The 12,257-nt window shown below is 43.9% G+C and overlaps 1 long non-coding RNA gene and 1 other non-coding gene across 2 annotated transcripts in view; both read right to left on the reverse strand.

Annotated features, from left to right (window-relative positions):
• The window catches only part of LOC140690939 (uncharacterized), a 186,324-nt gene that overhangs the window by 119,259 nt on the left and 54,808 nt on the right, over positions 1 to 12,257 (reverse strand). The gene's annotated exons all lie outside the window — the stretch shown is intronic.
• On the reverse strand, positions 4,130 to 4,203 carry TRNAV-CAC (transfer RNA valine (anticodon CAC)). The gene has a single exon. It is a non-coding gene; the product is annotated as a tRNA-Val (tRNA).

Genomic DNA, 12,257 nt, shown 5'->3' on the forward strand with positions numbered 1-12,257 from the left:
CTGTCATGTGGACATTTTCAAATATGGTCACTTCATCTATGCATGCAAGCCAAGAAGGCAAAAAAGAGAGTCTATTTGCTAGACAAAAGTTACTGTCCTCTATAAAGTAATAATGAAAGTGACATCGCATCTCCTTTGCCTTCTTCTATTAGTCATAGGAAATCAGAGATGCTGCCCACACTCAAGGGGAGAGGATTACACAGGGCAAGAATAGCAGGAGGCAAGGGTCTCAGGGGGATGATCCAAGAGTCAGTCTGCACATTCCTCATCTAGCCTGACAAAAGTTTATTTTTCCCTCCCATCTTTGCTTTTATGTTACCTGTTTAGCCTCCAATGAAAATTGCTTCCTTCCATACATGCCCATGCAGTGGCCTATTTGTCTTTTAAATTACACCTGTGTACTTTTAAGGGCTAGCTTCATGATTGTCTTCACTGTTAACCTGTCCAGTTCCACAAGGGCAGAGCAAATATATCCGTTCATAGCTGCATATCCAGAGTCTAGCCCAGAGATTTAGCTGGCCTATTGTGATGCTTGATAAATGTATTTTTGAATGAATAAATGAATGAATGACCGAAGAGAAGTATTGTGAGTGCCCACTTGTCCCTAGCTGGGCAACTTACAAAACTACCCAGACTCTCAAATGTTGACCCACCTCCTGCCCGATCTTATTCTCCCTGCCCCCTTATCAATCCTGGGGTAGAAGAAGATCCTGAAAAACTTTAGGGGCTTTTCAAAGTAACACTGCTCACCTGGGGTAACAGTCCCATGCTCCATCCTAAATGTGAATTCTTTCCTACTCAGTGAGGTTTATCAACCCATAAATCTGAAGGGAAACTGAACCCCTTGTTAACTTTCAATATTAATTCAAGGAGAAGAGAGCCGGCTGGAGAGGGAGCTAGGAATTCTTGAGCACCTGCTCTGTGCCAAGCATCATACTACGTCAGTACTTGTGAAATCTTTCAAGGGAAGGATTTATATCCCCATTTTTCAGATAGGGAAACAGGCTCAGAACGGGGGCAGTGAATGTCCCAGAGGTGTGTGAGGGAGCTAGATTCTAGCGTGGGCTGATTTTCCTGATGTGTGGATTCCCACCATGGCCAGTCTCAAGCCACCAATGGTTTAACAACTAGCTCACAAAATTCCTGAGTGCTTGGCAGTTGGCTTTTTGCAAGCCCCTGAGTGCTGGCTCCAGCTCATCACTGCACCTCCTCAGGAACAAGCCAGTGGTTCGGTTTTCTTTCTGTCATCTCTGTTTCCACCAGCTAAAAACACCACTGGAAGTTTCAGTTCCTGGAGGCTGAGGCTCTATATCCTCCAGTCTAGAGCCTTGTGGGAGGGGACTTCTCAGTAAATATTTGTTGTGTCATGGGGATTGGAATTTTCAAGGGCAGCCCAGAAGGAGCCAGATCACCCCCTTGGCCGGGGTCTAAATGAGGAAGCTGCATAGGCAAACACAGGAGGGACCAGAGTGCTCCCATGGTGACAGCCTATGAGGTGGGTGCCCAGGGAAGTGGCCCTCCTCTGGCTAGAGCAGCTGAACAGGAAAGTAAGCAAACTAGGGTGACGCCAGCTCGGTGGGGGACTGGCGGGCACACCGCTCCCCTCTCTGCCCTCCAGCTCCAGCTGCTTCAAAGCTGTTGCCCAGCAGATGGATTTGTGGACTTAGGATCTTGGGAGTCCCAGAGAGAGAGCTGGTGTCTGACAGATGCGGGAGGCATACCTGGATACTTCTCTCCTACCCCAAAGCTCCAGAGATAAAGAACTACTAGAGGCCAGAGCTGAGCAGGATTTTGGAGAGCACCCTGTGTCTCTGTCCATTCAACCACCACCTACTAAAGGTTTCAAAGTAGGTAGAGTGTAGCAGTGATGATTTAGACAAAACTAGTCCTTGACCGCATGGAGTTTGCTGTCTGGTGGGAGAGAGAGAGAAATAAACAAAGCATAGCATCAAGATACTTCTGATGCCTGCTAACCAAGGGGGAGAAAGGGAGGAACATGAAAGAGGCATCTAATCCAGGCTATATGTAGCATCAGGGAAGGCTTCCTGGAGGAAGTGATGTTCAAAGCAAAGCCCGTCTTACTGAAGCCAAAAGAGGGGAAGGAACATGCCTACGGTGTTATATCATCTGATTCTGCATATCTAGCCCCTTTTCATCAGCCTTGCCTTTCTTTACCAGATAATGAAAAGTCTATTGCTATGTAGCAAACTACCCCCAACTTAGAGGCATCAAATGACAACCATCTCATTACGTCTCATGATTCTGTGGGTCAATAATTTGAGCGGGGCTCAGCTAGGTGGTTTTTTTGCCCTCTGTGATGTTGATGGACGTCACTCGGTGTTAATCAACTGGAGAACGGGCTGGTCTGAGAATCCCAGCCAACATCTCTTATCTGTGACTAGCAATTTAGCAGGGGTAAAGGGAAGGCTGAGTTCATCTGGGATTGGTGATCGAATGCCTGCACATGGCCTCTCCTCAGGGCAGTCTCAGGGGAGTCAGATTTCACGCATGGTGGCTCAGAGCTTCCAGAGATAGTGTAACAAGATCCAGGGAGTGAGGCTTCCAAGTTCTTGAGACCTGAGCCTGCAATCTGGCACCAGCATCTCTCCCACTGTATTCTGTCTGCAAACAGTTACAGGGCCTTCCTAGATTCAGTGGGAGGAAACAGAGATTCCATCTCTTCACTGGAGAAACATTAAAGAATCTGAAGACAATGTTTTGAAATAACAAGACTCACAAGTTGCAAAATAGTACAGAGAGTTCCTTGTACTCTTCACCCAGCTTCCCCCAGTGATAATATCTTACATGACCACAGTATATTGTCAGGAACAGGAAATTGACTGTGGTGTTTATTCATTCAGGTACAGGGCCTATTCAGATTTCACCAGGTTGCATGTGTACTCCTGTGTGTGTGTGTCTGTCTATGTGTGTGCAGAGCTCCAGGAAATATTCTCATATGTCTGCAACTGAGTAACCATCATCAGAGTCAAAATACAGAAGAGTTCCATCTCTACAAAGTGCTTCCCTCACGTGGACAACTTTAATCCACTGCAAGATCTAATGTTGAAATCAGTCTGAAAGTTCCATTGGAAGCCCAACTCTGCTTCTGAAAAGCTGAGTGACTCCATCACTGGTCCTCAGTTTATCTGTAAAATGGGTCAACAATACTAAACCAAGGGTGTTTGGTAGGAATTCAATGAAACAACAGAAATCGGAAAGCCCAAGTCACAGATCTGAATTCAAATCCCAATTTTGTGCTTCTCCACTTTTGTAAACACAGGGAAATGAGTTTCATCTCATTTCCTTTCATTTTTTTTAATCAAAAAAATTTTAATTAAAAAAATTTTTTTTCCTTTTCAGTTCATTTCAGTTCAGTTTGTCAATAAAACTGATACAAAACAGCACCACATGTTGTAAGAATGTGGTGAGGATTATGGGAGACGGTATGTCTAAAACCCTCAGCCCATTGCCTGACAACCAGAATCTCTAAGCTTCTCTATCTGCCATTCATCTGTATCTTTCAACTTATTTATAATTCTGGCATCTTGAAGAGTTTGTAAACTTACATACCAGGCTTTGTGGTGAGTTAGTTGGTTATGGTTGGTTGTGTAATAGGTTAGATAAAACCCTATATTGATTGTTAGCAGGGCATTGTCTAAAATAAGCCATTTTAAAAAGAACCCTAAGTCAAACCATCTTTCTCCCATTACTCTGAATATTTACAGACCGTGAGAAATTACAGTCCCCCAAATGGTAGTAACTTGACGAGCAAACCCAATGTGAAAAATTCAGCTATCCAATTTCCACACCTCTTTAGTGAAGACGCTCTGTTTGGATCTGGCTTCTGAGCATCCAGATCTCTTACTTCCCGGCAGTGTCACCTAAGGAAATACAAAAATGGAAAACAAAAGCAATTTCCCTCCAAAGACAAAAGAATGATTCTTTCTCTTGATGCTGGCATCTTTGCATGCTCTGGAATTCCTTTCAGCTCCCTGATACTTTCTTTCTCTTCTCAGGTAGTATTCAGCCTGAATTCGTTTGTTTGTTTGTTCGGGGTTTTTTTGTTTGTTTGTTTTTTTGGAGGGAGAGGTAATTAGGTTTTATTTACTTATATATTTATTTATTTCAATGGAGGTACTGGGGATTGAACCCAGGACCTCTTGCATGTGAAGCATGTGCTCTACCCCTGAGCTATACACTTCCCACCAAATTCATTTCTAAAATGGAGAATCATTGGATCTGGAATCAAAGCAGAATTTAACAGAAGTCACAAATTGTGTCTTGACTTGAAAAGTCTCGGGGCTGCCTTTCTCTGGCCCACTGTCTGCTGCCTCTTTCTCTTACACAACCATGTCCCTGCCATGCACCACGTGTGTGTTCCTGTGGGTGTGTCCACTTAGAAAGTGGCCCTTGTATGGCTTCACTTAGTGAGGATGTAAACTGAAACAGCCCCATTGCATGACTTGGGAAAAAACAAAAAACAGCTTCTGAGAGTCTGCAATGTACCCAGGCCACACTGGACAGAAATTAAATTATGACCATTTTGAAGGAAACACGAGTATTCTTTTGTTCCTCTACCCTCGCTCCTCAGCTGGGTGAAACCTCTGGCCCCTTTCCGAGAACATCATGAACTTTTCTTTGTATGTATTTGCTGGAGAAAACACATAGGTATCTGTTTTCCCTCAGCCTTTGAAACAGCATCAAGTGACAGTGACAAACCCCATGTGTCTCCTGAATCAGACCCCCAGCATCAGTAACTGGGGACACTCGTTCTGCTTTTGCACACTTGCTCACATTCAGGCCCTCCTCTGTTTTATTTTTGAAAATGAAACAGTCCTTCTCATGCATCTCTGAGGACTTCTGGAGAGATGGGTCCCTGCAGATCTCTAAAATAGTGCATCTCAAACTTTAATGCCCACAGACATCTCCTGTGGATCTTGTTAAAGTGCAGATTCTCACTCTGGAGGTCTGTAGGCAGGCTCTATGATTCCACACCTTCTGTGCTGGCTTACCGAGACGTCGCTGCAGCTGCTAGTCTGGGGACCACACTGAGTAGCAAGATTCTCAAGCAGTTCAATGAGGAAGCATTGGGAGGAAAACTTGAGGTCCCTCACAGATAGCTTCTCATTAGAAATATTATCGCCTGGATATCAAGAGTATTTTGGGTAAAGTTTTAGAATTCACTGGAGCTGATTTTTTGGCTCAGACTGCTTCCAAGTGAGCAACTACTCTGCATTGAGTCTATTGTCTTAGTTCTAAGGGCACCATCATGGAAAAAAGAGGCGAAGGCAGCCCAAAGGCTAACGGCTCTTCCTTTATGTATTATTACCCCTGTGGCTGTCGTAGCAAACTACCACAAACTGATTAGCTTAAAACAACACAATTTCATTGTCTTACAGTTCTGGAAATCAGATGTCTGAAAATGGGTTTTCCTGGGCTAAACATCAAGATGTCAGGAGAGCTGCGTTCCTCCTGCAGGATCCACGGGAAAATCCATTGTTTTGCCTTTCCCAGCTTCTTGAGGCCACCAGCATTCCTCAGCCTGTGGCCCCATCTTCCTTCTTCAAAGCCAAATGTGTAGTTGTTAAAGAGAGAGATCTTCAGATCTGCTCTGTCATCACACCTCCTTCGCCTCGGAACTTCCTGCCTCCCTCTAATCTCCCCATCTCAAGATGATCACATATATGAAGGTCCTTTTGCCAGGTAGCGTAACATGGTTTCAGGGATTACGATGGGGACCTATTATTTTTCTACCTACCACATCTCATATCCATTCATGAATGCAGGTGGAATAATTTCACACTGGACGGAACTGAGGTATAGGCAGGTTCTCCAGGAGGTCATCTTAAGACTTTCATTTCAGGAATGCTGAGAAATATCTTTCTCCAAAGCTACAAATTCCTTTGTAGACCAACTTTTTGGGTCAAGTTGTATAGTAGATTATACTTTCCAAAGATCACCTTGACAACATCTTCCATCCCATATGCTCTTACGCCATATGACCTTGCCATCCTGCCATTGAGAAGGTCTGAATCTTGAGGGGCTATGACTGTTTTTGACTAACAGAGTCCAATGGAGTATGGCAGAAATGAAACTGTGTGACTTCAGAAGTTACAGCTTTCATATTGTCCATTGGGACACTCACGTCAGAATCTTGAAACACCATGTAAGAATCCTGAGGCTGCCATACTGTGAGGAAGCCCAGATCACATGGAGAATCCACTTATGGGTCCTGAGTGAAGCCACCTCTAAATAAGCCCAGGCCCCAGCTATAGTCACTCCCAGCCATTAAACTCTTCCAGCTAAGACCTCAGACATGGGGCAGAGACAAGCTAGCTGCAACTTCCCCTGTCCAAATCCTGACCCAAATAATCTGTTCCATAATAAAACAGTTGATTTATGCCACTAAGTTTTGGGATACTTTGTTACGCAGCAATGATAACTGGAACAGAGTGCAGCTCATTAGAATACAAATGGATGCTAGTGTGAGAAATACATTAAATGATCAGGACTGCAGAGCAATTATTCCCTTATTCATTCATTCACTTACTCCCTTCTATACCCATTCATTAATACCCGTGTGCTCTCATAATTTATTCATGTATTTATTAAAACGTGTATTGAGGTCTTACCCAAGCTAAGCACTGGAACTGATGAGATAAAGAAGATTACCCTCCAGGAGTTTGTTTTGGCAGTGAGAATTCATTCATTTATTTAATAGATGTTTACTGAGTGGCAGGGAAGTGCTAAGGATTATTCTGGACCACAGGTCAGCAAACTATAGCCCACAGACCAAATCTAACCCTCTACCTGTGTTATCAGAACACAGCCACACCTGTTTGTTGGAATATTATCTATGGAGGAGATAGCTCCTAGCTATGAGTCACTATTCTATCAGACTTGGTAGAGGAACTGAGCTGAGAAGGGAGAGCAGGGATTTCACAGGAAGAGGCATTCAGAAAACTCACAAAGCTCAGGAGGGCTGAATCACCTTAGAAGCATCTGCTACACCAAGTAAGGTTGTGTGACATGAAGCAAGACAAGACCACGAACCCAAGACACAGGACAGGGATACATCTGAAGGAGGAAAGGGACAACCCTAAGCATGTTCCCCTCTGACAGTATGGATTCTTCTCCCAGGTGCCACAGCACGGTGGGAATAAACTAGGGAAGAGGTTCCTGCAGGAATGAGGCCAGGAGCCGGAAAAGCACAGAGCAGATACAGGTGGGGCAACCTCAGCCTGCTGGTGAAGAGCACTGGCTTGGAGTTCAAGTCCCAGCTCTACCACTGATGGAGCTGAATGACTTTGTGTCTGTTACTCAACCTCTCTGTGCCTCAGTTTCATCATCTCTAAAATAATATTAGTATCAGTGCCTATCTCCTAGGGCTGGGAAGAGGGTTAAATAAGGCAGTATTGATGTAGATGCTTAGGACAGTATCTGGCTTTCACAAATTCTCCGTAAATGTTGGCAGCTACATTTATTAACTGTGCATAGCAAATCCCTGACCCACCAATGTCAACGTCACCGCTCCTTCCCTCTCTGCTCAGCTGCTGGCTGAGCTGAACTCATCCTCCTTGCTGGCCTGTGCATCTCTGAGGCTGACCTGAGAAAGCTAAAGCCAGAATTAAGGAACTAAAGGAGTGAAAAACACACACCCAGGCTTAGGGCTAACTTGTTTTAAAGCCAAGAAACATCAGCAGCTCCAGTAAATAGAGCTGTTTACCTAGAGTTCCAAAGGCCAGATAGAAAGTATCAAGAATAAGGGTTTGTTTTCCTTCACCAGACTGAGAATCAAACATTCCCCATTTGGGTTGTAAACCCTATCCACCCCCCTCCACCAGAGGCTCACTTTGTCGGAATAAGGCTAATTTTGCTCCCCAAACATATAGGGCCTTCCAGGCAAGCATCTTAGCATTGGGGGTTTTTCCTAAGCCCTAGCACTGGAAAGATCTGAGAGACCAGCATCCAAAATCCCTGCCCCACAACGGAGATGAGCCACTGTATGCTAAGCCAGGCTTGTTGAGCGCCCCATACATCCCAGCAACCATGCCAGGACCTGGGGAAGTCCAGAACCCTTTAGCACATTTCTAGGAGACGTTGAGCACTTTTTCATATATCTATCTGTCATTTAGATGTCCTCTTTGGAGAAATGTCTATTCAGTCCCTTTAAAATAATTTTAAAAGTTATTTGCTTTTTGCTGTTGAGTTGTTGAAGTTTCTTACGTATGCTAGCTATGAACCCTTTATCACATACATGGCTGGCAAATATTTTCTTCCATTGTGTAGGCTCCCTTTAACTGTTTTGATTGTTTCCTTTGCTGTGCAAGAAGGTTTTCAGTTTGATGTAATCCCACGTGTCTATCTCCCTTTTGCTGCTGTGCTTTTGGTGTTCTACCCAAGTAAGCATCTCCAAGACCATTATCAGGAAGCTTTTCCTCTGTTTCCTTCTAGGAATTTTACAGTTTCTAGCCATTCCACTCCTAGGTATGTACCTAACAGAAAGGGATAAATTGGGAGTTCGAGATTTGCAGGTACTAACTGCTATAAATAAAATAGATAAACAACTTTATACTGTATAGCACAAGGAACTATATTCAATATCTTGTAGCTACCTATAATGAAAAAGAATATGAAAACGAACATATGTATGTATATGTATGACTGAACTATTATGCTATATACCAGAAATTGGCACAACATTGTAAACTGACTATACTTTCATTAAAAAAAAATGAATGCACCAAGAGACAGGGAGAAGAAGGCTCATGGTGACACGTCACAACAATCTCAAACGCAAATGCCCCTCAACAGGAGAACCAATCAGTAAGTCATGCTATAGCCATACTGTGGAATAATATTCAACAGTGAACGAACAGCTACACAGACAGCAGAAATGAAGCTCACAAACAGTTTCGAGTGCAAGGAACCACTACAAGAGAACAGCTTCATTTATATAAAGCCCAGAAGCAGGCAAACTCAGCTTTAAGTGTTAAAAGTTAAGATCAGGGTCACCTTGGGAGAAGGGGTAAAGTATGGTGACTGGAAGGGCCTAGAAGGGAGACATCTTGGGGGCCTGGCAATGTTGTGTTTCTTGCCCTGGGTGTGGCTGGATGAGGGCTCACCTTGTGATTTCATTGAGTTCTTTGTTTAAGTTCTGTGTTTGGTTTTTTTTTTTTTTTTCTGTAGACACCCTATAATTCCTAAAAACGTTTAAAAAAATCAGAAGGCCCCCATTGTTGCTGCCATCTGACATAATGGGCAACACCCTCCTTGCAGCCCAAGCTGGGAGCACGGTTTGCCCTCATGCTGGGGGCGGGGTAAGTGCTCTGAGCCCCATCACCAGACCTCCCTCTTTGGGCCCAGCCACTCTGATACCTCCGGTTGGCCGCAGGCCAGCTTCCTCTCCTCCTGGGGTCCTTTGTGCTTCTCAGGTGGAAGTGTTTTCCCAGCGTGCTCCCACCCCCTCAGTCAGAGGCCTGGGGGGTCTGGGTTTTGTTTCCTCAGCGACACCCTCCCCTGGGGGCTGCTTCAAATGAATCCCGTGGAAGACAGAGAAATGAAAGTGTATTAAAAATGTCAGCGGCAGATCCTGAGATACGCAGCTGGGTAAATAGAGCCGGTGAGGATGTTTTTATTAGTGGCTTTATGGTTATATTCACTTAAGTTATGGATTTAAGGTGGGGGACCAGGCAGGGGAAGAGGCCTAAGGGTCTTCCATCCATTTCCGGACCTGCTTGGACCAAAGCATCTGGTTGGTGCCCTCGGATCTGAGGGGGGCGCTCCCTCAGTTCGGGGGAAGGGGGCTCTTGCCGTTTTGGAAAACGTAAGGCCTTGAGTCATCCCTTCACAAAGCGGCTTCCCTCCCAGGGATGGGAGCTTCAAGTTCCCTCTCTCCTGGATTTCTCCAGGAAGCGTCGCTCCCTAACCCTGCCTCTGGGAGACTTATATCAGCTGGTTTCTCTGGCAAAACACGGTTGGTTTCCATATGGGAACTAGGAAAAGGGGGGTGTAGAGGACGAAACTTCTTTGATCAAGTGTCATGGTCAATGTCCTCCCAAGAAACCAGAAATGAGCGCCATCTCTATAATCAAAACGTCCAGAGGGATCATTAGGTGAACATGCATTACGTGAGTCAGAAAGACCCGAGTTCATATTCAAGTTTAGCAACTTGTTAGTTACATGCCCTTGGGGAAATTATTTAAGCTTCTGTTCATCTCTGAACTATAAATAAAAGAGGACCTACTTCACAGCACTGTTGTGGGGAGTAAATGAATATACACCTGTAAAGCACCTAACATAGTACCAGGCACAGAAATAGACACTGGGTAAATGTTAGATCCAATGTTAGAACGCCTCTTCCCAACAAAACCATTCTCTTGAAGAAATATCAGCACTCCTGTGTTCACTGAAGCATTATTCATAATAGCCAAGGCACGGAAACAACCTAAACGCCCATCACCAGATGAGTGGATCAAGAAAATGTGTGAGAGAGATATATATAAAGCAATATTATTCAGCCTTAAAAAAGAAGGAAATTTTGTCATTTGTAACAGCATGGATGAAACTGGAGGGCATTATGCTAAGTGAAATAAGCCAGACAGAGAAAAATAGCACAGGGTATTACTTATACATGGAATTTGAAAAAAAAAAAAAGTTAAACACATAGAAACAGAGAATAGAAGTGGTTGCTGGAGGTTGGGGGTGGGGTGTGGTGGGAGAAATAAGGAGAAGCTGGTAAAAGGGCATAAACTTTCAGTTGTAAGATGAATACGGTCTGAGGATCTAATGTATAAAAATAGGGACTGTAGTCAATAACAAACACTATATTGTATAACTGAAGTTTGCTTTTGAAAGAGCAGAACTTAAATGTTCTCACCAAAAACAGAACAGAACAACAACAACAAAAACCACCCCACAGGAAAGATAGATACGTGAGGTGATGGATGTGTTAATTAATTCAATGCAGGGAATCCTTTTGCAATGTGTATGTACATCGAATCATCACACTTAACACTGTAAATATCTTACAATTTTATTAGTCAGTTATACTTTAACAAAGCTTAAAAAAAAATGTCTTCTCAGAAGACATAATCTTTGTGAGTGCTGCCTTAAAGGAGTAATACTACTACCAGGTCAGGGAGTTCTAGCCATTATTACTGTATAACCATCTTCCTCCAAACATAGTGGCTTAAAAAACAACCACTTTTATTTTGCTAATGTATTCTGTGCATCAAGAATCTGGACAGAGCACAGACAGCATGACTGGTCTCTGCTTCGCTATGTCTAAAGTCAGCTGGAAAGACTCAAACAGCTGGGACGAGAGGACCTGCGTCTAAGTGTCTGGCACCTTGGCAGGGATGGCTGGAAGGCTGGATTCCGACACGACTGTTATCCACAGCGCCTACCAGTGACTCATCCCATGTGGCAGCCTCAGCGTGGTCAGACTTCCTTCCCAGTGGCTAGTGTCCCAGAGAAGAAGGCGCGAGCTGCGTTCCCTTCTATGACCTAGCTCTGGGTGTCACATAGTGTCACTTCTGCCATACTCTGTTGGTCAAAGAGTCCCAAGCTCAACCAGATTCAGTTGGAAGGGTTGGTCTTAGACCCCATTTCCTCATGAGAAGAGTATTAAAATATTTGTGGCTCCCCCTCTCTTTTCTGGTAAACTACCACTGAGTTTACTCTGTGCCAGGTCCCAGGCTAGGTTCTTACTACCCATAGTCTCATTTGCTCTTCACAATAAGCCAGCTAAGTAAGCATTATCATCTTCATTTTCATAATATGTAGATAAGGTCACTGAGGTGTCAAGAAGTGGTTTCTGGCCCAAGGGCAAACAGCCAGTCATTTGAACGCACATCTGTATGAACCAGGTGGTTTTATTTGAATCAATGTTCTCTTTAACCCCATAAATATTGAATCCCCTGTCAATAAGTGGGTAGACAGGATCACAGACAGATAGATAAATGGATGGATGGATGGACAGATGCCAACTCTAAGCTGAAGCAAGTTGAAACCAAAATTCCTAAGGGACTAAAGGACCCCTGCAAACCTAAATCTAAATTAGCTCTCTCAGAGAAAGAGAAGAATTCTTGGGAACCTAAAAGAACACAAATACCCTTAAGATAGCCACCTAAGAATGCTGACAAAAGCCTTCTAGGTGGTGTCTACAAGATGCTGAACATCTGGCTACTTCCAAATATTTGGATGATGGACTACTATATTTTGTCCAAATTTTCTTCCCTTTGTTTGATAAACAC

The sequence above is a fragment of the Vicugna pacos genome, chromosome 32 (assembly GCF_048564905.1).
Source record: "Vicugna pacos chromosome 32, VicPac4, whole genome shotgun sequence".
Taxonomy (NCBI): domain Eukaryota; kingdom Metazoa; phylum Chordata; class Mammalia; order Artiodactyla; family Camelidae; genus Vicugna; species Vicugna pacos.